Source organism: Papio anubis, chromosome 4 (assembly GCF_008728515.1).
Source record: "Papio anubis isolate 15944 chromosome 4, Panubis1.0, whole genome shotgun sequence".
NCBI lineage: Eukaryota > Metazoa > Chordata > Mammalia > Primates > Cercopithecidae > Papio > Papio anubis.
In genome coordinates, this window is record NC_044979.1 from 7,351,555 (window position 1) to 7,377,042 (window position 25,488).

The window sequence follows — 25,488 nt, forward strand, 5'->3', positions numbered from 1 at the left end:
CCGTATTGGCCTGGCTGGTCTTGAACTCCTGACCTTCGGTGATCTGCCCACCTCGGCCTCCCAAAGTGCTGGGATTACAGGCGTGAGCCACCGAGGACTGGGCTTGTGTATCCCTGTGTCCACCAGCCGTGCCCTAGGTGGAGGAGTATAATTTCTCAGCAGGGCAGCTCTCGCAGGCTGAGCACATGACTCTGGAGAAGATCTCGGGCATACAGCATTTGGCTACACACTCCAAGCAGCACAAGTGAGGAAAAGGGCAGTCTCCTCTCCGGAACTCCTACCGCAGTGCTCATTCTACCCCCTCTGTCTCTAAGCTCTCTTTTCTGTTTGATCTCTTTTTATTTTTCTAGGCATTCTAAGTTCTTCAGCTGACAGTCCCATATGTGTGCGTGGGAGGGGATGTGTGTGTGGGAGGGGGTGTGTGTGTGTGAATGTGTGTGTGTGTGTGAGTATGTGTGGGGTGAGAGTGAGTGTGAGCCCCATGCCCAGCCAATATTTAAACATTTTAAGACTCTTGATATAATAAGATGAATTTCAGAAACATTATACTAATTGGCACTCCCATCAGCAGAAAATAAAAGTATTTAAATGACTGCACAATTTTTTAACTGTCCTGTTATTTTTTCTTAAACTGATGCAAATCTGTTTTAGAAACCAGATAACATAATAGAATATAAGTGTATGTATACAAACATACATAGACCTATACATCTATTGGTATATATGCATATGCGTATACACATGTATGGATAAATATCTTTCTCCAAATAATCTTAATGATCTGGGCACCAATACAAATGCAAAAGGCCTTTATTGTCTCTTCTACAGAATAGGGATAAGGAAACTAACTACAAAGGACAGAAGAGTGAAGTCTAGATACCACTCTCATCACGTCATCAACGTGAACATCAGAAACGCGACACATCACAGTTGTGCCCCACCTGTTAAGATGTAATGAAAAAAAACCACCGCATCAAACGGACTCTTCTATTGTCCCCCTAAATTACTGAGGTTTCCTAGAAGTCAGATGTCTCAGCCTCGAATCTACTATCAAACAATTCAGTAAGAAAAAAGTGTTATTTGCATAGTACTTGAAACGTTTCTATAAGCTTGACATTGTTTCAAAATAAAACAAAAAATACAGGGTCAGAGGCACAGTGGGGGAGGAAGGGAGGGTGTCATCACCCCTGAACATCGTCAAAGGCCCTGCTCTTGGTTCCAGGCTCTGCTGTCGTCTTCGACTGTTAATAATTTTCAAAGGGACGTTGCATGTTCGTTTTGCAGGGGCCCCACCGATTATGTAACCAGTGATGGTGGCAGCTCCCCTGTCGCGAATCTCTGGCTTTCCTTTTCTTGGCACACATTTCTTTGTTGTCTACGTGCAGGTGAGCATTTCTGAATCCTGACACCGGGACATCTTCCTTCCAGAGTCTGCTGTGCTGGAGGACGTGCGACGGCTGCTGACTCAGATTCTTCTCCAAGCTCAACAAGCCCTCGTGGTTGGCCTAGGGAATAAGCAGAGCTTAGATAGGCCCATGTGTGAAATGTTTGGCCAGGGGTTGATCTGCCACTGGCTCCACGGATCTATCTTGGTTCAAGATGCTCCACTGATGAATATGCAGATTATGTAAATTCTTCTTGTTTTTCCGGCAGCTTAACCACTAGGTTGGAACCATGGCCAAGTTCAGTTTTTTCCTCTGGATATCAATCAGTTCTTCTACCTCAATGCCTGACATTTCTTTAGTCTTCAAGTCCTTCCTCTTCCTCTCTGTTCAGCTGAAGGAAGAATAACCATGATGGTGGTTAGGAGCTGGGGTTAAATCCAGCTCTGCCACCCACGAGCAAGTTACTTAACCTCTCTGTGCCTCAGTGTTGTCATCTGTAAAATGGGATTAATAATAACAACAGCCATTCCCCAGCTTTAACTCTTTCCCTGACTCCCCACCACTCACCTGACAAAACCCAGATCTTCGATGAGGAGTGACAGGACTTCCCTCCTCACCCCCCTGAAGCATCCAGAGCCCCTCCTGTCTCTTTCTGTGCTAGACGCTGTCTCACACTTGGCCTCATTTAGTTCTGGCCACAGATTTGCAAGGAGGTATTATCTTCTCTATTTTACAGGTGAGGAACTCGAGCTTAGGTGGCTGAGGAACTTGCTTCACACGCCACTGGCCAGTGGGAGAGCTGGAGTCAACCCAGGACCCCAATGTCCTTCCTCTTCAGCACGTGCCCTGACGTCCCCATGTGCTCCAACCCAAGCCAGATTTGCTGCGATTTCCAGAACATTCTGTGCTGTTTCGTTCCTCAGTTTGTCTATCTACTGCTCTCCTTCCCAGTGCATTCAGAAAGGGATGAGCACATACATTTGGCAAAAGTGAGGTGGGTGTGGGCGCGAGGGAACCGATGGCAGGCAGGAGGGTGGGAGTGCTGGAGTCACGGAAGCAGTGTTCTGGAGAGGGTTTTTGAGCAGGGTGGGAATGTGCCCCCGAGCCCTCCCTTTCCTGAAGGTGGAGTTCTGGCTTTCTACGTGGGATCCTGAGACCGAAGCTTGTGGTTTCAGCATTTCAGACTGAGGTTGAAAAGTGCACAGAGTGCGTCTGCCTCTGATGGAGTTAAAAGCAGCTTCGTCTGGAGTGCAGCAGTCGTCATGGCAATGCCTAATTCCCAGGGCTTGACTGGAATTGAGAGTCACTGCCCAATCATTGAGGATTGGTCCGCACACTTTTCCTTTCTTCCCCTGCAAGAGATTTCCCTGGAAGACAGGCATAGCCACGAGAAGGCACTTCAGGCCAACATGATTCCTATCGCTCAATGTGAATCACTTTCTTTTCTTGACTGGGGCCAAGGGAAGATATTTTGTTGCTAAAGGCAGCTTATGACAGGGACCTAATGATTTGCGGTATTCCCTGGACATCCCCGGAGCTCCATTTCAAACCCCAGTGCACCAAGAGTCCTGTTTCACCTGCCGACTTCCTGACCCCACCTTGCACTTGGCTTCTCCAGGGCTTGCCCCTTCCTCTCCCTGAGAGAGGAGACCTGAGGAAGCAGTGCCTAAGATTTCACAAGTCTCACCCTAGTAGTTATCCCAACCGTTACTATTATTTCACTGAACCTTACCCGTCCTTCAGCTCAAGCCTCCTTGGTGAAGCACTCTCAATGGGGAATACATGCCCTCCGGCTTCCTCCATGATGCCCCACAGCTCTTGGCCTGCGCCATATTCATTCATTCATTCATTCATTCATTCACTCACTCAACATCGATTGACCACCCACTAAGTGCCAGGCAACTGTACTGGGTTCTGGAGCCTGAACAAAACAGACAAACGTCTCTGTCCTCATGGGGCTTAAAACCTTGTGTGGAGCAGACGGTAGACATGGTATAGAGGTAAGGTAGGTAGTGCGTTAGAAGGTGACATATGCCAAGGAGAAAAATAAGCAAAGGCTAGGTAGGGAGTGTCAGAAAAGGGGGTTTCTATTATTTATGCATCTATTTTTTGAACACCACGAATCCGTGTGTCATCCTTGCACAGAGGCTGTGCTCATCTTCTCCGTATTGTTCCAATTGTAGTGTATGTGTGGCCACAGGGAGCACTGGGATTTCCATTTTAAAGAGGGGTCCAGGAAGGGTTCACAGAGAAGAGACCTGTGAGTGGAGAACTGCAGGGAAGGAGAAGGTGAGTCATCTGAGTGTCTAGAAAAAAGGGCGTTCCAGGCAGAGAGGCCATCCAGCGCAAAGTCCCCGAGGTAGCAGGGAGCCTGGCGTGTTGGGGTGACAGCTTCTGGAGTGGAGGGAAGGAGGGGCTGAGTTGGGGGAGACAAGCTCAGAGAGGAGAGGAGGGCAGATCCTTAAGGCCTTGTGGGGCATTGCGGGGACACCGGCTTTTACGTGAGCAAGAAGCCTTCAGAGGGTTTCTGACAGAAGATCACTCTGTTGCTTTGAGAATAGATCACAGCAGGGGCGGGGGTGGAAGTAGAAACCTGTTGCCACCTGACAGATGATCCAGTTTGGACCAGGCTGGCACAGGTGGGGTGGTGACAAGTGGCCTCTGGCTGTGCTTTGATGGTAGGACCACCTGTTTGGTGATGGATTGGAAGTGGGCATGAAGAAGGAACGAAGTGGGTATGAGGAAAGAATGTACCAGGGCAACTCCGCCACAGCCTGAGTCCCCGAAAGGCTGGCAAGGTCATGAGAGAGGGGAAGTGGAGGGTAGGACCAGCTGGGGGTGTGGTGGGAGACCTGGCTTCCAGTCCGGATTTATGAGTCACCCAAGGGGAGAGGTCAAGGAGGTATTTGGAGATACGGGTCTGGAGTTCATGGAGGGATCTAGTCCATGGACCTCTTGGGAGTCATCACTGACAAGGTGATCTACGAAACCACAAGATGGGATGAGTGCACCAAGCGAGTGACAAGAGGTCCCAGGATGGACCCTGGAGCCACCATCACTGGTCTGTCAGGAGGAACAAGCAGGCGAGCCAGGGATGGAGAAGGAAAAGCACAGCGCGGCGTCAGGAAGTGAGGGCAGAAAGGGCTTCAGGGAAGAGGGAGAGACTACACCACTGGCACTGCTGGGAGGTGCTGGGAGGCGTGTAGGATGAGGGTCAAGGACCAGCCAGCAGATTTAGTGATAAGATGGTCAGAGCCTTCCAATGGAGCATTGATAAGAAAGTCCTATTGGAGGAGGGCTAGAGAAAAATCAGGAGGCTGGGCGTGGTGGCTCACGCCTGTAATCCCAGAGAGGCCACAGCAGGCAGCTCACTTGAGGCCATTAGTTCGAGACCAGCCTGGCAGACTGGCCAACATGATGAAACCCTGTCTCTCCTAAAAATACAAAAAAATTAGCCAGGCATGGTGGTGGGCACCTGTAATCCAAGCTACTCTGGAGGCTGAGGCAGGAGAATCACTTGAACCCAGGCAGTGGAGGTTGCAGTGAGCTGAGATTGTGCCACTGCACTACTACCTGGGTGACAGAGCAAGACTCCACTAAAAAAAAAATCAGGAAAAAAACCCCCAAGAGACTGTAAGGCTAGAGAGCACTTTGTAAGAGTGTTGTTGTAAAGGGAACAGAGAAAGGGGGCAGTACCTGGAGGGGGATGGGGGCCAGGACGGAATTTTGGGGGGTGAGAGAGGAAAGCATGTAGGGCATCACGGCTGCTGAGAAGGATCTAGGAGGGGTCCTCCCGCCTGGGGCTGCCCACCAGAACCACCTGGGAAGTCTGAAGTCTCCCAAAGCCTGGGTGAACTCCAGGCTAATGAAGTAAGCATCTTTGTAGACAGGGCCTCCATCTGTATTGTTAAAAGCTCCCCTGACACAACCTGCCATGGTTGTGACATGTAGCCAGGATGAAGAACCACTGCCTTAGGGAAAAAAAGGATGGGTGGAGCAGGCAAGCACAGGAATAATTTCATGAATGGGGGAGAGGGGGTGGCATCCAGTGAAAAGAAAAGGGGGTCTTTCAAGGGAGCTTGGATGGTTTGCCTCTGTCAGTGGGAGAGAAGCAGAGCCTGTATGTGTTGCTGCTTGGCAGGGGACATGTGCCATGGGGCCTGGAGAACGGTCCCTTCTGGTTGTCCCTTTTGTCAGAGACATAGGACCAAAGGTTACCAGCTGGCAGTGAGGGAAGGGAGGAGTTGGAGGTTGTTAGGGAAACAGGAGCATCAGAGAGCCAGGATGACATCACTCCACAAATCAACTGCATCTTAAAACTGGTAAGGCACGTTCCTTGTCAGTCATGACCCGTGGTTGTGAAGTGTTTATGGTTAAGGAAGCAGCTTAATAATGCCTGCAAGGACAGACTCCTGTCACAACAAAATGCCCAGATGCACAGATAAAACATAACAATACATGCTTTTTTTTTTTTTCCCCTGAGATGGAGTCTCGCTCTGTCGCCCAGGCTAGAGTGCAGTTGTACGATCTCAGCTCACTGCAAGCTCCGCCTCCCGGGTTCAAGCGATTCTCATGCCTCAGCCTCCTGAGTACCTGGGATTGCAGGTGCCCGCCATCACACCTGGCTAATTTTTGTATTTTTAGTAGAGACGAGATTTCGCCGTGTTGGCCAGGCTGGTCTCGAATTCTTGGCCTCAAGTGATCTGCCTGCCTCGCCCTCCCAAAGTGCTGGGCATAAGCCACCACGCCCAGACCAACAATATGTGTTTTTGAGATAGTTATAGTCATGCTTTGATGGACTTATGCGCTAAAATGCCAAGGATAACTTTATCTAAATCAACAAAGTAATAAACTTTTTCACGCTGTCCGCCCACCCGCACATGGACATAACTTAGCTTTTTCATAGATAAGACCCCTGTGTAAGAAGAGTTTTAAACCAAGATGGCACATTCCTCCTTGTGCTTTCTGAGGACCCCTTACTCTGTATCTGAGCAGCTTTCAATAAATTCTCTCTTCTCACCGCACTCTGAATTCTCACCTTGAATTCTTTCCCGCCCAAGACCCAGGATCCCTTTCTTGCGGTCTGGATCAGGATTCCTTTTTCAGGCAGCAAGATGGCCATCTGGGAGAGTGGGTCCTGGAGAGTCTACTGTGTCCTGGGCAACCTAGGGGCCACTTAGGCTTGGGATTAGTCATCTAAAGTGGGACGACTCTGCCTGGCTCCCCTGCGGCTCCCCTACTGGGCAGCTGCTTCGGGGTCCACAGAGTGCTGAGGTCTCGGCGCTGCCTTTTACTGCTGTGGGATCTCTAGCACGCTGTTTCATCTCCCTGAGTCTCCATTTCTTCGTCTGTGAAGTAGTGACAACACCTGCCACCAAAAATGCATTAAAGATCAGAGGTGGATTTTTTGTTGTTATTATTTTTTCAGAGACAGGGTCTCACTATGTTCTCCAGGCTGGTCTCAAATTCCTGGGCTCAAGAGATCTGCCTGCTTTGGCCTCTCAAAGTGCTGGGATTACAGCTGTAAGGACTAATGAGTTAGGGCCAGAGTGTTTGTGTTTGACGGAAAGGAGCCGTGTTCTCCCCTCTGTGAGCATTTGGGACCAGTATTTTCTATTTGTGTCCTCTAAAAAAACATGCCACTTATGTGCTGGCCACATGGAGATTACAGTCAATAAACGCCTCTCGGCTGAATAATGAACTACATAATGAGCATCTGTCTTTGTGTGAGTGATGAGACTATCAAAACCCAGACGAGGGCAAAAGCAAGGTGAACACATCAGCCTGCTTCACCAGCAATGTTTTTTCTCTAGAATCCTCGGCCATTTTGAACTGTCTGATTCTGATCTTAACTGCACAGTTATAAATAAAATGCATGATTTGTATCTCTCCTACTTAGAAGAAAAATATGTGAGATCACATACAATGCAAGGCACAGATATAATAGAGTCATTCAAACAAGGGTGAGAAACACGATTAGACAACTGAGCTGGAGGCGGCAGGAGAGACGCCCTGTGCATGCACATCGGACTTGCTGAGGTGGAGGGCGTGCATTGATCCGCCTGAAGACAGCACGCTACATCTGCAGTATCTTTGTCTAGATCAACCATGATTTGTTTTTCTGTGTTTTAGAATGTGGCAGGTTTCAGGTACCGTCTAGGGCACAGCTTCATCCGGGTGGGAGGCGGTGACACTGTTTGGATATTTGTCCCCTCCAAATCTCCTGTTGGAATGTGATCCCCAGGGTTGGAGGTGGAGTCTGGTGGGAGGTGTCTGGACGGTGGGGGCGGATCCCTCCTGGGTGGCTCAGTGCCCTTTGCAAGGGAGTGAGTGTATGCTCACTCTTAGCTCCCGTGAGAACTGACTGTGAAAAGGAGCCCGCACCACCTCCCAGCTCCCTTGCTCCCTCTCCAGACCCACCTCCCCCCTCCCTCGCTCTCACTGTCGCGCTGTGAGCTCCGCACACGCTAGCCTCCTTTCGCCTTTCTCCATGAGAGCAAGCAGCCTGAGGCCTCACCAGAAGCCGATGCTGGCTCCATGCTTTGGGTACAGCCTGCAGAACCGTGAGCCACATAAACCTCTTTTCTCTCTAAGTCACTCAGCCTCAGGTGTTCCTTTATAGCAACACAGACACACTAAGACACTCCTTCCAGGTGGCCCTGGGAACAGCCCCTGAGCGTCTGGGTGTCTTCACTCTGCCGCTGAAGCCCACTCATGGGGAAGTAAAGAGGGGTTCGGGCCCTTCCTACCTCTGGGCTAGTAATAAGCAGCCTCCTGGAAAAGGGGCACCCAAGCACCCCATTACCAACAGACGGGAGGAACACAGAGGCCTGCCTTCAGGGCCCCCCCAGCAAACTCAGTGGTGGGTGTGCCTGAAGTTGGGGGCTGTCCCTTCCTAAGGAGTCCCAAGGACCCCTTTGCTGCATAAGGAGGCAAAGGAACCATCCAGGGAGAAGCTGCCTTGGGGCCCCCTGACTGGAGTCGTGACATCTGCTGTAGCTTCTGTGACCATAAGGATCACATGGGACCCAGACACCTGGGGCTGGGCCTCCTCGCGGCTCCCCCTCACCTCCCTCTGCCCCGGCCGGACTTTCCTCCTGCCCTGCGGCTCTCTGAAATGCCCATCCCAGCAGGCATGACAAAGCCAAGCTGATACCCTCATGAAGGAACTTGGTTCCTTCCTTCTGAGGGCTCCTGTGATTTGTGGGATATGACAGTGATCATAAGGATGCTGCCTCATGGGCCTCCTCCTTCAAGGCTTAAAATAAAGGACTGAAGCCGGGCGCGGTGGCTCATGCCTGTAATCCCGGCACTTTGGGAGGCTGAGGTGGGTGGATCACAAGGTCAGGAGTTTGAGACCGGCCTGACCAACATGGTGAGAAACCCCATTTCTACTGAAAATGCAAAAATTAGCCGGGTGTGGTGATGCACACCTGTAATCCCAGCTACTTGGGAGGCTGAGGCAGGAGAATCACTTGAACCCAGAAGGCAGAGGTTGCAGTGAGCCAAGATTGTGCCACTGCACTCCATCCTGGGTGACAGAGCAAAACTCCGTCACAAAAAAAAAAAAAAAAAAATTAATAAATAAAGGACTGTGTGCCCTGGGTGCTGACTGTGTGGTTGAGGAAGCCAAGGCAGGCGCACAGTCATGCTGGGGCTGGTGGGTGACTGGAGCCCAGAACCCGCCTGGCTTCGGAGAGAGGCTTCATGCAGAATGTCTATCTAGCAGAAGCCGGCCGTGTTGTGAGTAGTGGCTCGGCGTGGCTCTCTGTGGCCCTCTGACCTTGAATGAGTCATTCTTCATCTCTGGACTCAGTATCTTCCTCAATGAAAAGTGAGGGTTGGGGGGTGGGGGTGGGGATGACAGCAGAGGGTCCCCAAGGCTCCTCTGGGATCCTGTAGCAAGGAGAGTGATGCTGCATCCTCAGTTTCTAAGTCACAGGTCAGAAGGAGCCCTCCGGAGCCCTCCCAGAGGCCGGGCACACAGACACGTGGCGCCGGGAGAGCACAGCTGGGCCCGGGCAGGCTCATCACATCCCACAGCTCCCTCTAAAGCCGTTCTGCCAGCTTACATGGTGTGTCATGAGAGCCTGGTGATGCACTGGCCGTGATTGGAGATGAGCTACTGTCTGCCTTAATTGAGCTTATGGGGACTAAATGCGGCTGCTGAAATGCTGAATGCAAATTACCTCTGATTCACATTTGGAATGGGTCCTCATGTCCCCTTTCTGTGCATAACTGTCATGTGGCAAGATCTGGAATTCTTTTTCTGGAGTTTGACGCTTTAGGGGGTTTAACTCTGGGGCTCTGCCCAAATCCCACCACTCATAGCTTTTGCTTTAGTCTGCGTGAGACCATGACTGGTCAAATGAGGTAGTCAGTCCTAAAAGACCAAATGTCCTCTGGGACCCGGAGTGAGTGTTGCACAGGTGTGGTCTGACCCGTGTCAGAACATGGACAGAGGCTGCTCTCAGATAGCTGGGTTTCTGTAGGACCTGCCCCCTTGAGGCCTGGGCGCTTCTCCGGCAGGCCCTCCAAACATGTTGAGGCCTGTTGTGTGTGCTGAGGTCTGAGGTCTGAGACTAGTTGGCTCCAAAAATAAACAATCGAGTCAGTCTTGAAAAGTTATAACAGAAACAAACCTCTCGGCAAAGAATAGGAGGAGTCGTTGCCTAAAAGCCTCTTACAGAGCGAGGCGAGAGAGGAAAATAAATGGGGCAAGGCAGTGTATAATTAAGCGTAACCTGAAGGGTGTGGCACAGCCCATGAAAATGTTGGGCACACAGCAAGGCAAAGGAGCCGGGAGCGCAGAGGAGTGGGGAGGGCAGACGAGCGGGGAGGACAGAGGAGCAGAGAGGGCGGAGGAGTGGGGAGGACGAAGGAGCAGGAGGACGGAGGAATGAGGAGGACAGAGGAGCGGGAGGGAGGATGAGTGGGGAGGATGGAGGAGCAGGGAGGGCAGAGGAGCGGGGAGGGCAGAGGAACGGGGAGGACGGAGGAGCAGAGAGGGCAGGGGATTGGGGAGGGCTTGAGCCCTTGTGGGGACTTCCAGGTGGGGCCTGGAGGGAGACAGATGCCGGGGTGATGCGGGGGAGAAGAGAGGGTGTTCCAGGCAGGAGGGGGCCCGGACCAAGGCAGAGAGGGCAGCAAAGAAAGGCCTGGGTAACAAAGCACTGCAAACCAGGTGGCTTAAAACAACAGAACTTTTTCTCATAGTTCTGGAGGCCGAAGTCTGCAGTCAATGTGTGGGCTGGGCTGCGCTCCCTCCGAAGGCTCCATGGGAGGGTTCTCTCCACCTCCTCCAGCTCCTAGTGCTGCAGGCAGCCCCTGGCGTCCCTTGGCTTACAGAGCATCACTTCAATCTCCACCTCTGTCATCACACAAGCTTCTCCCCGTGGATTTCTGTCTGTGTCTGTTTTTCCTTCTTCTAAGGACTATTGGATTCGAGTTCACCCTCATTAAGTGTGACCTCCTCTTACATGATCACATCTCCAAGACCTTATTCTAAATAAGGTCGCATTCACAGGCACTGGGGGTAGGGCTTCCACATGCTTTTTTAGGGAACACAATTTAACCTATACATCAATAGAGGCCAGAGAGGCCAGCCTGCCTGACCTTCGGGGGAAGTACTGCTGAGGAGCATCGGGGAATGGGGTTGGAGGAGGATGTGAGGCACGCAGAGTTCTGGGTGGTCGTCTTGAAGATGCCACCACAGCCATGGCGGTGGCCACCAGGGTCTCCTCCCTGAGAACCTGGCGCGGCGTTGGTGGGGTAGAGGTGGGGGGTGATGCAGCGTGGGGGTCACAGCCAGCCCAGGGGAGAATCACAGTGCAGGCGCCCGGGGATCTGGCATCCTTGACTGACAGCCCAGAACCTCCCTTGGGTCCTTCACACTCTCCCCAGCTGTCCCCAGGCGAGGACAGGGCAGGGGGGCAGTCCAGAGCCGGCCCACTCCTCCCTTTCCCAGCATCCTCTAACTGAACAGTGTGCTTGGTGACCCCCCTGGTCTGGCAGAGACTTGCTCAGAACTGAGCTGCAGGCCAGAGTCCCTTCCTACCCAATCCTTCATTCCTGCGCCTTTCCCAGGTGTCCGGCTCCCCAGAGGTCTGAATGTACTCCTGCTCTTTCTCCCTTTACCCTTCACAGGCATGACTTCCATTAAATCTCTTGCACATCTAATCCCATCTTGGCATGGCCTTGTGACTGTACAAATAGAGTAGAAAACAGGGAGGCAAGCTGTTTGTTTGTATTAAGAGAGAGCTGAACTGAGCAATCCCTGTGATGCTAGGATTTCAGTCTGAAGCAGATCCGGTTTTTCACTGATAAGGGTCAGTTAGAGTAAAATCCACAACCAGAGAGACGTGGACAGAGACTGGAATAAAGGGAGTTCACTTTGACCTGCTGCAGGAATTTCAACAGGATTATTTACGTGCCTCTTCTATACTGGTGATTTTGCTAAGCTTCTTTTCAAATATTCCACCACAAGTTTATTGAAATGGACATATTTGCTATTATTCATTTTACAAACTGGTGCTACATTTTTTTTAAAAGAAGTTCTAGGCCAGGCGCGGTGGCTCACACCTGTAATCCCAGCACTTTGGGAAGCCAAGGCGGGCAGATCACGAGGTCAGGAGATCGAGACCATCCTGGCTAACACGGTGAAACCCCGTCTCTACTAAAATACAAAAAATTAGCCGGGCGTGGTGGCAGGCGCCTGTAGGCCCAGCTACTCGGGAGGCTGAGGCAGGAGAATGGCGTGAATCCGGGAGGCAGAGCTTGAACAGTGAGCCGAAGATCGTTCGAGTACACATGGATCTTCCCAATGGAAGATTATAATGCTGGTGTTTGTATTCTGTGACATTCTCCCCCTCACTCTCAATAAAAGTAAAATGGTAGAAGTGAACACAAGATAGGATACTTTGCAATTTCATGTAGTCCTAGGATCAACCATTCTGCTAATCTGTTTTGTCTGTTTGTTTTTAAGACGGAGTCTTGCTCTGTCTCCCAGGCTGGAGTACAGCAATGCCATCTCGGCTCACTGAAGCTTCTGCCCCTCGGGTTCAAGCGATTCTCCTGCCTCACCCTCCTGAGTAGCTGGGATCACAGGCACTCGCCACCACACCCGGCTAATTATTGTATTTTTAGTAGAGATGGGCTTTCCTCATGTTGGCCAGGCTGGTCTCGAACTCCTGACCTCAAGTGATCTGCCCGTCTCATCCTCCCAAAGTGCTGGAATTACAGTCGTGAGCCACTGCACCCAGCCCATTTTGTGAACCTGAATTTTAAAATGGAAAGAGATACCAGGGTCAAAACAATGAGGAAGAGGTAAGAGTACACCAAAAGGAAAGTAGGGGTTTTTTTTCCTTACTCCTCAGCCCATACCCTCAGCCCAGAGTTATCTGGTTACAGTGCTGTGGGAATTTAACCATAAATAAATTGAATCTGAATTATGCCTGTCAAAGTAAGTGACTAACATCAGCTGATGGTTCTGAGTCTTGGCTTCTGCAGTCACTATTTTTTTTCTTGCTCAAGTAACTTGAAAAATTACTAATGGACATTGCTAATCCCAGTCATTAGTAAGCTTTAGTCAGGCTCTCTTCAACTACAAAGGGAAAAGTTCTTTTCCGATAGGGGAAGATTAATGCACTCAGGTTCCACCAGTTATTCATCTAAATCCCCAGAGTAACAAGAAGATCCAATGCCTCTGCTTTACTTGAGCCCGGAAATGACCCTGGCATCCCACAAGCACCAATTGGAGTCAGAAGGCCACCCTCCCAAAGACGCGGGGTTTTATGAACCACCAAGTTTGCCATCCCCACAGACACCTAGCATGGAGGCTTTGTGATAAACCAAAGTCGTTCTCTGTTCGACACTGCTCCCATCCTCATGCTGCCCGGGGGGATCGCCCGTCAGGAGAGCAGGGCTACCTGACCTCAGTGAAGTCTGTGGGGGCTGTGGGGCAGAGGAGAGGCTGTAGCAGCTCAGTAACAGGTACTCATGTTCGTTACAACTCTGCTGACACAATGTGTCTTTCCTTCTTTGCTTCTCTCCTCCCTGCCACGATTCTTTACCTCCTCCACTTGTTCTAGAAAGAATAACCTACAATGACAACGTGATTAAGTTAACCAAAGGTGCGAAGTTTATTCGTTAGGACTCTCGCATTGCAGGAGACAGGAATCTCATGCTGTCTTAAGGAATATACGGGAATGTTCTCGACTCACAGGGAGAAGCAGAGGAGGGACCGGTGTTAAGGACAACAGGAACCCAGGCTTTGCTGTTCCTCCCGTCTCTGAGTACTGTACCCTGGCTCCCAGTCTGGCTGTCCCTGGAGCCGGGGTAGTGCCAGGCTGAAGTCTTACCGCCTTGAGATAAGAAGGGAAAGGGCTCTGTCAGTGCCAGAGTCCCAAGGAAGGCTCTGATTGGCCACCAAGGACCAAGTCTCCCGACTGGTGGTGATTATGATAGGCTGAGCCAGGGACCAGGGAGGCAGAATACTGGCGTCCCCTACGAGATCTAAATATTGTGCTGGGAGAGGTAATTTCCCCCAAAAGGAAGATACATCAATTAGTGTATGCCAGATGTGTGCATGCGTCAAGCCAGGAGCACGCACGTGCTGTGGGTGGGCCATGGCTTGGATGACCTATGTTCCAGTCAGCTCTAGGACTCACAAGATACAAACACACCAAGAGTTCAGGAGAAAGACAACTATTCTTGTTTTAAGACCGAACAGGAATTTCTCTCTAGAGATCTTAGCGTATGTCTTTTTTTTTTGTTTCAAACTATCAAATCCCCAAGTTGGCTTAGCAACCATGGAGCCCTGGCCGCTGTCACAAAACGGAGTCCTCTCCAAGAGTTCCGGGTGGAAACAGCACTCTCCGTGGTGGTCTTGTGTCCCTCTTCTAGGAGCCCTGACCCAAACAGCCCTGTGTCCCCTCTTCTCAGAGCCCTGACCCAAACAGCCCCGTGTCCCCTCTCGGAGCCCTGACCCAAACAGCCCCTGGGTCCCCTCTCCCTCCAGAGTCCCCAGTGCAAAGCCCAGCTGTGCTAAGGATCGCGCTCCTCAAATCCCACGTGATCCCTCGTCTGACTGAATAAAAGTCCCTTCTTTCTGCCTGGCCCTGAACTAGATCACATCTACGGGCCTTGAGCTCATTCTGTCACTCAGTTATCGAAAAGTCACTGGAGAAAGACTCGTATAAAATCAACAATTCCTATAACAACCAACACCCCCACCGTTACACCTCACATGGCGTAGTCTCTCTTCAGCAAAGATCTGAAGATGTTTGCAAACATGTCAATAATAGTCCAAATAACAACAAATATCACCCGCATAAAATGGAAAGGGGAAGTAGGCTGGCGTCCCCTCTCCACATTCCCCTCTTTGGGAGAAGGAGCTTGGCCCACGCAGTGTGGTGGGAGGCAGCCCTGCTCTGCTGCCCAGAGCCCCTGTGGGGCAGGGCGTTCTCCACGGCATCCCTGACAGCCGCACTCCTGTCAGGTGACAGCAGGGTGGCTCCACACGGCACCTGCAATTCTCTAGCAGGAAAGACGGATGCGAAGTGTGTGACTGCTTTTTTTCTGGTTCCCAAAATACTTTCCAGGAGAAGGATCAGAGGAAGGGCCAGGGCAGTGGATCTCAAATGATATGCACACACGTGTGCGTACACATATGCTTACGCATGCACACATGTGCTTACATACGCACGCACATGCACATACATACACACATGTGCACACACGAACACACACACGCATACATGTACACACACGCTTGCACATGCACACACAAGCACACACACATGCACACACGTGCCCTACCCCAAATCCCCCAACCACAGCCTGGGGAAGGAGCCCAGGCACCTCCCTGGCCCTCTGAAGCAGGGCCTGAGGGCCACTCTGAGAAACTCTGCTCCTAACTCCAAGGTGCCAGGCCCCCGGCTGCCCTGGACCCGTGGGAACAGCCTTCTAGGAAACACAGTGTCCTCTGTGGTGAGGGTGGCCTCTGGGGGCCGGGTGTGTTAGCGTCAGAGGGCAACAGGGCACGTGCCCAGGACATTGTGGACTTTTTGCAATTTTCCAGAAGATTCTGGAAAGCAAACCACATTGACGGTGCTACTGCTGTGTGTCTGGTATTTGCACTGACACCAAGGAAGAGACAGGAACGAATGTGCATGGAGCCTCTGTCAGCCCTGCTGCCTGCAAACACCTAGGCATCCTTCTCTACTTTGTGCTCAGTGGCTACGGGCTTGTCTGCAGTCACACCAGCAGCAAGCAGCCAGGCGGGTCTGATTCCAGAGCCCAGGCTCCTTCCTGTGCGCCTCTTTAAAGTCTCAAGGCCAGCGTACACAGAGGCAGAGCCCTGGGTGGTGTCATTAGGGAAGCAACCAAAAGGAACCGCAGCCCCGGCCCCTACTTCTTCTGCAGAGGCGGAAATTCCACCATTAGTAATTACTTTCCTGGGAGGAAAAGTATATTAGGGTTCTCCAGAAAAACAGAAGCAATAGTGTGTGTATATACATGTGTGTATGTATAATGTATATACATATACTTATATATGAGTATATCGCAGCCATTCCTTAAACTTACTCCCCTCCCCCGACCCCTTCCCCCCCACACACACAGACAGAGGAGAGAGAGATTGATAAGATTGATTCACTTTAAGGAATTAGCTTGTGATTATGGGGGCTGCCAAGCCTGAAATCTGCAGGACAGGCCAGCAGGCTGGAAATTCAGGTGTCAGCTGAGGTTGTGGCTTTGAGTCAGAAGGCTGTCTGGAGGCAGAATTCCTTTTTCCCTGGGGCGTCCGAGTCTTTTCTCCCACAGCCTCCAATTGATTGGATGTGACCCACCCTGCTATAGACGATGGAGGGTGATCTGTTTTCAGTTCACTGATTTAGTTGTTCATCTCATCTAAAAAAGACCTTCACAGAAACATGTAACTGGCGTTTGATCAAACAGCTGAGCGCCGCAGCCTGGCCACGTTGACATTTAACGTTAGCCATGACAGAGCCCCTAAAATCAGCATGAGGCTCCATGCTGAGCCACAACACCCTGGCTCCGACCTGCCGCTGATGGCTGCTAGCCTGGTGATCTCCAACAGGACCCCTGTGTAAGTCACTCAGCCTTTTCAAACCTTGTATTTGTGTGTGGTGGGGTAGGGATGGGGCATATAATTCTTACCGTAAGAATGAAGTGAGCTGACATCCGTGAACACACCGTGAAATGGAAAATCCTGCCCGCCTGTGTTTCTCACTCTGTGGTGGGAGTGGGTTCAGCCGGTATTTTCCTGTCTGCATGTCCACGGGGTCCTCATTCCCAGGCTCCTGTAGAGGAAGGCCCTATTGATCTGCCATCAGTAGGATGGGCATTTGACGGCTCAATCAGTGCAGATGGATTTCTGGTGACTCATCGCACAGCATATGCGCTCAATAAATATTTATTGCCGGAGTGCGGGAAGAAGAGGCAGCCACTTCTTGTACTTACCACACAAATTGGTTTACAACTCAGTTCTCCGAGTCCAGAGAGAAAGGGAGAGAGCGTCCTCAACAGACTCCTCGATGGCCTGAGGGCAAGGACCTTGGCAATCACCCCGCCTGGCAGTCTCACTTCACAGATGAAGACAGTGGAGGCTCAGAGAGGCACGTGCCTGCCAAGTCTGGCACGGGATGGTCGCCGGTCCAGGACCAGGGCCCAGGCCTCCTGCCCAGCATCAATAAATAGGACATAAATTACTGTGAAAGTCAATCTCCTCCTCCACTGCTTCACATCTTTTCCAGAATAAATGCCATATAGAAAAAAAAAAAAAGATTTAAATGTAACATGATTTTTATGTTAAAAAAAGAGAAATCATACAAATGCGAGGTAAATATGGGAGAGATTTAAAAAATAATTTTGAAGTAGGAAGGGCTTCTCTAAATACGACAGAAAACCCCAAATAGACTTAACAAATAAATTAATAAAATAAAACCTATAAAAAGAAAAAAATCCTGCACGGAGAAAAGGCATAATAAACAAACTCAGAAGACAAATAACTGGGAAGAAATATTTGCCACCCACTGATGAGGAGCTAATTTCTTTATATATAAAAAGTGCCCGTAGGTAGATAAGAAAATGACCCGCCACCCAATAGGAGAATAGGCAAAACTCACAAATAGACAAGGATGGAAAGGGAACTCAAAAAAGACATGCGAACGTGTAAAAAGATGTGCATTCTTACTTGTCACAAGAAAAATGCACAGTAAAAGTGCGAAATACTGTTTTCACCTAAGAGATGGGCAAATATCAAAAAGTTAGAAATAGATTTGTGTCGATGAAGGTGTAGAGAGACAAGCACGTTCATACACTGTGGGTGAGACTGCAAACGGATGAACGTCCCAAGGAGAACAAATCGCTTGTCTCTGAAACTGAATCATGTCTTCACACCTTGTTATAGCAAGTCCCTATCTAAGCATTTGTCCTTCAGCACACTTCAAAACGCGTGAAATGACATATGCATGGCATTCCAGCATTGGAAACAGCCCACATTTTCTTCAGTAGAGGACTGCACACATAAATACAATAAATACATAAACAACGATAATAAATTATGCAGTGCTGTACCATGGGATACTAGGCAGCCATTCTCAGGAATGAAGCAGCTCTCTATAAACGGATATATACAGTCTTCAAGACTTACCGCTGAGTTGGAAGAAAAGATAGAGAACATCCTCAACAGCAGGTCTCCTCTGTCGGGGGAGAACGTCTGCATGGACCTCACCCTCCCACGCCCCTCCAGAGTCCATCTCACCTTTTCTCTCCCTTCAAACCTCCCCTCCACTGGTGGTACTGCCTCTTATTCACGGGGAAAACAGAAATTCTCAGGAAAGAGCCTCACAAGCTGTGTCTCCCAGGCTGCATTCGACGGGGTCCCTTCCGGTCACCTGGGTGAGCTGTCCCACTTCCCACCTATTGGCGGCTGGCCACGCCACTGGTTCAGCTCATCTCTCTTGTCTGTGAGGTTTTCCCTTCCTTTCCTGCACCATCAACACGACTCCCTCCCCTGAATGTTACAGGGTTGTTAGCACACGAACATGTTGTAATATCCCCCATCTTTTTTTTTTTTTTTTTTTGAGACAGGGTCTCACTCTGTCACCCAGGCTAGAGTGCAGTAGCTGGATCTTGGCTCACTGCAGCCTTGGCCTCCTGAGCTCAAACGATCCGAACCTCAGCCTCCTGAGTAGCTGGGACCACATGCCTGTGCCACTACACCTGGCTAATTTTTGAATTTTTTTTTGTAGAGATGGGGTTTTGCCATATTGCCCAGGCTGGTCTTGAACTCCTGACCTGAGGTGATCTACCAGCCTTGGCCTCCCAAAGTGCTGGGATTGCAAGCATGCACCATCGTGCCTGGCCATATCCCCATCTTAAAAACAAAAAAAAGCCCTCTCTTGACCCACATTTTTCCCTGCTCACCACCTCATTTCTCTGCTCCCCCATACAGCAAAGTTCCTAGAAGTAGTTCTCACTATTCACCACGTCCTTTCCTCTGGACGTCCTGAGCCAGTCCCAGCAGGCTACTGCTGTCACGCTCCTCTGCTCCTGCAAGCTAACCAGCGGCCTCCAGGCCTCCTCTTCTAACTCACTGCTTCTTCTCTCCCTTGCTCTCTGCGGGACACTTTCTCCCAATTCCCTGACGACCCCCTGACTGCTCTTTCCTGGTCCCTTCATTGGCTCTTTCTTATCTCCCTAGCCTCCAGCTATTGGAGGCTGTGAGGTACAGTCCCGACCTCTTTGCTATCTACACTCTCATCCAAGACCTTCTCTTCCCATGTCACATCTTCAAATTCCATCCCTAGGTGGGCGACTTCCACATGAGCATCTCCTGTCACCCTGACCCCTGTCTCTCTGGACTCTTCACTTGGGTATTTGATGTATGTCTGAAGTTTACAGTATCCAAAAGCAAACTATTTCCCCAGCCCCTCCCTGCCCCTCCTGTCCCAGTAAGTGGGATCATTCCAGGTGGTCCCATGCTGCCCTTTCCTCCTCTCAGACCCCACATCCAATCTATCAGCAAATTCTGAGCTGTCTTCAAAACATATTCAGAAACAGCAACGCCTTCTCGCCACTGCTCCTCTCCTACCCTGGCCTGAGCACTGTCACCTCCTGCCTGATGACACAATGGCCTTCTCACTGTGCTCCCTGTTCTTTCCCTGTCACTTGCACAGCCTTTTCTCTCCATGCAGCCAGACTGCTAAGATCCTTTAAAAGCCTGAACCAGATCGTGTCATTCTTCTAGTTGATGCTCTCCAACATGATCTCATCTCACTCAGATAAAAGCCAAGGCCCTTACCGTCCAATATGTTAAGTCCTACCACTCTTTCTCTCACCAACTTTAAACACCCCGATCTCACCCTTCTATTATGGAATCCTCTCCCCAGCGACCCACATGGCTCACCCCACCATGTCCTTCAGAGTTCCGCTCAAATATTCCGTGACTCTAGGGTCACAGTCAAGGCTGCTGGCAGATGCTGAGCCCACTGAGGGAGGGTCAGGCTAGTGGGGCGACAGCCACAGAGGCAGGAAATGCTTCCCATGATGCTGCTCAAGGCAAAATAACAGCAGAAGAAACCCCTGGCTTCTGTTGTCCTCCTACCTCTCCACCCCACTCTCCCACTCTCTTCTATTGGCCAAAGCTCGCCGGACTAGAGCTTTCACCAGTTGGTGAAAGATCCTGGGACTAGAGGCCCTGGCAGTCCATAGCCGGGCAAGTCAGGGAATGGATCTAAGAGGAGAGGCAATGGGCCACACAAAAATAGACCCCCCATGCAAATGAGCACAGCCCCATATTGGCCCATAAGTCAGTCTTTGGGGAAATGGTTACCATGACACAATTCTAGAGATGTGTCAGGAACATCTTGGTGAACAATTTGCACCAGCTTCTTAAACCTGCAAAGATAAACAATAGGGTTGAAACCAATGGTCCTACTGAGGCGGACTCTCCTTGAAGCTCCGTGAGAAACAGCTGCTCTCCTTGCATCCTAACTACAAGAATCACAGACAAATTTGCCGGCCTCAGTGTTGACCGCAGTGAGCACCGGGGTCCTTTGGCAAATGCTGTGCTTTGGCAATGAACCCCGCCCACTCCTTCACTGCACACAGTTATCTTTTGGATACCCAAAGAAATGTCTGCATCCATCCCTGTAAGATATTGGCAACTCCTTCAGGTCATGGGTGCATAAGCTCTACAGTGTCAGGAAAATGTTCTCTCATGCAGGTCAAAGAACAACGAACTTTGTTTTGTAATTATGCTTTATTTTTTGACCTAAAGGGTAAAAAGCTACAATGACTGGAGCTAGAAAAAAACAAGGCAAGACCTTTCGTACAATGGTGCTATCAGGAGCACGTGTTGCAATGATTTCAAAGAACCTTATGCAAGCCCATGGTACAGAGTTCTACTTGGAAACTTTCTCACTGTCCCAAGACCTTAGGCAATTCTTAGGAGTTAGATTTAGGAACATTTTACAAATTACCTTTTGTCCCACATGGCACAGGGAGTGTTGTCATAAACCACTATGTCCTTGAGAACCACCTGCATGCCTAGAGTTTTTGAACTAACCATCTTTGAGGGCTTTAGCGTGCACCAAATGGGCATTTACTGATTATGGCATAAAGTGCTAGTGAACAGGGACAGAGATAAATTCTGGAAAGGTCATGCGTGAGTCTAACTCAGGGTTTGTCAGGGGCTTCTGGGAGGAACACAGCTTCTGCAGAGAGTCAGGATGATGCTGTGCCTCTCTCGCAGGGCTTGGAGGTCAGCGGGTCTCCGCCTCTGTGCAGCTGGCGCTCTGCTCTACAAATGCTACCAAGTCCGAAGGCATAGCATGCAAATCTGTTTTTTCTGGAGTCTTGTTGAAAAGCCATGACTGGCATTCTAGAGAACAGGTCTGGCTTTCAGCTGCATGTCACTGGAATGGATGGTATCAATGGTGCAGGCAAACCACAGCTTCAGACAGACCCTCACATGTAAGTGAACAGTCAGATTTGCATTGCAATATAGGACCTTTCAGGCCAATATCGTCACCAAAGTAATTTTATTTGCTTGGGAAATTATTACAATTAATTTACATGACTTAATCATGTGCCCATAGATGGGTGAGAGGTCAGAAACCAGTCAAGAGCCATATTCAGGTAATAGTAGTATTCGGATTTCCCAAGGTTAATCAGGATGTTTATCGCATGTTGAGAGCTAATAACAAAGTCAAGAACCAACACACACAGACCTTGAGTCAAATTCTGCAGCCCAGGGAGACCAAACCTTCCACCCCAATGGGAGGTAATGCTGGATCACTAGGATAAAAGTCACATGGACACTCTGCAAAACAATTATAAAGGCAGCTGTTGGCAGAACCAAGGACTTTATTCCCAACTAACGCGGTTTACATGACTACTACCCTTAGTCAGGAAGGGGGCATCATTGCTGGGGATTCCCTATTCTGTTATTTGTCAAACAGGCACCTCCTCACTGCACAGCACTTGTGGATACACGTGCCCTGCTTGGGGAATCTGTCATTCTGTAGAACTGCTGAGTGTGTGCTTACATACAGAGCTGGCCAAGACACGAAGCTATTCTCTAGAGAGAAGATATGCGCAGCAAATTTGTCGTTTGGGAGAACATCGCTACAGCGTTCACCTTTACCTTCATCCAAAGTACTTCTTGGATTTCACGATGAGGACTGCCTTGTGGTTGACTGGCATCATGGATGAAGAGCTACCTGGAGCACAGTCCAAGGAGGTGGCTGGCACAGGTGCCCGGAAAAATAAAAACGGACCCAGAAAGGGGCAGTCAGGAGATGTGTTGTCCCAAAGCAGTGTTCCCACTGGTCCTGGGCCCTGCCTCCACTTCTCTGCGTGGATCGATACTGATGACTCCATTTGTACCAGGGAGCAAAAGCCATCACAAGGTTACACAATCATTGCCCAAGCTTAAAGGAAATAAAAACTGGAATGTGACTCTTTGCCCTGTTTTTCACGATTAGATAACACCCCCTTAGCTTGGTATTCAATAAGTTATCAAAGTATTTACAGAGTCCTGAGCCCAGACTTTGCTGTTTAGTTTTTCTAAGAGTTGTAAAATTGAGCCGCCGTCTTCCTGCATATACAGACCATTGTTCTCTCCATTTGTGTCACAGGCAAATAGACCAAGGCAGCTAAGATGTTCTCAGTTGGTTGGTCCTTCTTAGTCGGTCCAAGGTTACCCCAAAGGCATTTCCTAAAGAGTCTTCAGTAAAGTTCTTAAAAGCAGAGGGAGCCACATTTTTTTATGTTTTCCTTGAGGGCACAGCCAATTCATACTCATGGGCAGAAGTGAAATGAATGTCAGTGCAGATTCCAGTAACTAGGTTTCTGTTCCCTTCATCTGTAAAGTGGATGTGATCATTCTCTTGGGGGATTTTAGTGGAAATTAGGTGAGATAGTTGATATGAAGTACCTAACATGGTGCCTGCATGTCACTGATGATCAAAAAGTTCCTTTCTTCTTTGCAATGTGGAATCCACTGTCACTCAGGTTGGGAACTCATCAGACACAGACATCCATCTCACGATCACAGAGCTTCCTTCTAACTGCAACATTCTAAGCACCCAGGGTAAACGTGGACTTCAAACCCCTGAGGACACCCCCAATTCCAAGACTTTCTAAATTGTCAATACTATATAAAGATGACTCACGGTTTCCAAAGTCATTTTCATTTATATGGAATAACAGACAAATTTTTTTTTTTTTTTTTTTAAAGCATGGGTGGGTATAAGGGAACAAGTAAGTTTGGAAAACTAGGTTAAGTGAAATTAAACAGCCAGTGTCCCCTTCATAAGCTCTAATCGAGGATTTCCTTTATGTTAACTCTCCTACTCTGGGTATTTCACTTCTCAGCGGGTTGTAGGCCCTGGCCCTGGGTGCAGCATTTTAAACGATCACCTCTGAACGAAATGTTGCCTGGCTGGGGAAGAGGTGGCTCACCCTGGTGGGCCAGTGTGTTGAGCTAGAGCCCTGGGAGGTGACAGCATTCAGAAATGGGTACCCCAAGTATTTGCAGGTGATGTTGGTCTGGGATACTAGTATAGTGGGACAGCAATGGCACAAACACGTGTGTGGTATAAAACGTGCCAATCATATCTTTCCCCCGCATTCAATGTGCTAACATGTTTAAGAGCCCTTAGCACTGTCACCTAATAGAAGTTGCATGTTATTAACTCTCATGCTCACCAGTCTGGGCCAATGATGCCCCCAAAAGGAAGCCGCCTCGATGATATGCTTTGGCTGTGTCCCCACCCAAATCTCATCTCAAATCGTAGCTCCCATAATTCTCATGTGTTGTGGGAGAAATCATGGGGGCGGGTCTTTCCCAGGCTGTTCTCGTGATAGTGAATAGGTCTGGTGAGATCTGATGGTTTTATAAATGGGAGTCCCCCTGCACATGCTCTGTTTCCTGCTGTCATGTAAGATGTGACTTTGCTCCTTGCTTTTGAGAGGCCTCCCCAGCCATGTGGAACTATGAGTCAATTAAACCTCTTTCCTTTATAAATTACCCAATCTCAGGTATGTCTTTGTCAGCAGCATGGGAACAGACTAATATACTAAACATGCCCCTTTCTGCAACAAGCTATCCCAAACCATCGGTAGGAAGGGCCTTGGGTGGTTTTCTTTTTTTTTTGAGGCGGAGTCTTCACTCTGTCGCCCAGGCTGGAGTGCAGTGGCACCATCTCGGCTCACTGCAAGCTCCGCCTCCCGGGTTCGCACCATTCTCCTGCCTCAGCCTCCCGAGTAGCTGGGACTACAGGCGCCCGCCACCACGCCCGGCTAATTTTTTGTATTTTAGTAGAGATGGGGTTTCACCGTGTTAGCCAGGATGGTCTCGATCTCCTGACCTCGTGATCCGCCCGCCTCGGCCTCCCAAAGTGCAGGGATTACAGGCGTGAGCCACCGCGCCCGGCCCTTGGGTGATTTTTTATTTTTTTCTGTTTGTTTTTAATTTCCAACTTACTGTGGAATGATACTTTGTAAAATTCAATAAAAAATAAATTACTAGAGCAATACATTTAACAAAGACATACCAAATACAATCAGGACAAAAATACACGCTTCCTTAAAGAGGCCACAGAAATATTCTGAAGACCACCTCTCTTACAGATGGGGAACTAAGGGGCCTGCCCCCATGGCATAGCTGATCAGAGGCAGCTCCTCTGGCTGAAGCAAGCTAGGTGCTTTGGCCCAAGCCCTAGCCCTGACCCCAGCCCCAGATCCAGTCCCAGCCCCAGCTCCAGGCCTGGCCAAGTTCTCCTCATCCTTCCCGGAAGACAAGGGAGAGGTGAATGAGGCACTGGCCTCAGGCGCAAATTTTAAGGGGGTTCCAAAAACTCACCAAGATAAAGAATATTTAATGCAATATCTTTCTAAACATCAGAATTCTACATAAAGACAGAATCAGTAACGGTGCTGAGCCAAGCAATATCGGCACCTGAGGCAAAAGGCAGAATCAGTGACATTGTCAGAGCCTTACTTAAAGTATTGGCCTTTTGTTCAGCACAGATTTTACTGCATTAATTTTGAGAAGGAGGTCATAGGTAGGGCATACAGAAACAGTGAATGTCAGGGGTCATTAGATGGACAACGTCGCATGGGCCCGCCACATAACACATATAACTGTGTGCACACCAACGGGAGGGGAAGGTGGGGGTTTTCAGAAAACACCTCAAATCAAAACAATTACTGTGTTTCTTCCACTCTGAGACTCCACCAGTCAGATTTGTGATCAATTTGTTAATATATCTTTAGGAGGAAAAAAATGTCAGGTAAGCTTCTTCTGACATCATTTATAAGCAACCCCCATAATTCAGAAATATTCACATATAGAACCCTGAAGGAAAAAATCCCAAATTGTTTTTTCCTCTGCTCTCACATTACGACAATCAACGCGGAAGGTTCATGTCACCAAATGTGTGTGCTGGGGGGTTCTCCCCACTACCAAGCAAGCAACCAGTTCTGCAGGAAACACCAGGGTGTCCTCCAACTCATTTCTGACACTGTCCACCTGGAGATAGCGGCAGATCCCACAGGTTGAGGGCTCAGT

General features: G+C 49.5%; 1 long non-coding RNA gene and 1 other non-coding gene across 4 annotated transcripts; both read right to left on the reverse strand.

Moving 5' to 3' along the window:
• Positions 1 to 792: 792 nt before the first annotated feature.
• LOC108585212 lies at positions 793 to 23,758 on the reverse strand. Of its 3 annotated transcripts, none has more exons than XR_001901336.3 (4): positions 19,714 to 23,758; positions 16,869 to 17,152; positions 16,566 to 16,708; positions 793 to 1,776 (listed from the first exon to the last, which is right to left on the reverse strand). It is a non-coding gene; the product is annotated as an uncharacterized LOC108585212 (long non-coding RNA). The 3 variants fall into 3 exon arrangements; XR_004183082.1 differs by lacking the exon at positions 793 to 1,776 and adding an exon at positions 13,502 to 13,747; XR_001901337.3 differs by lacking the exon at positions 793 to 1,776 and adding an exon at positions 16,005 to 16,306.
• LOC116274717 lies at positions 3,486 to 3,592 on the reverse strand. Its single transcript, XR_004183499.1, has one exon. It is a non-coding gene; the product is annotated as a U6 spliceosomal RNA (small nuclear RNA).
• Positions 23,759 to 25,488: the final 1,730 nt, after the last annotated feature.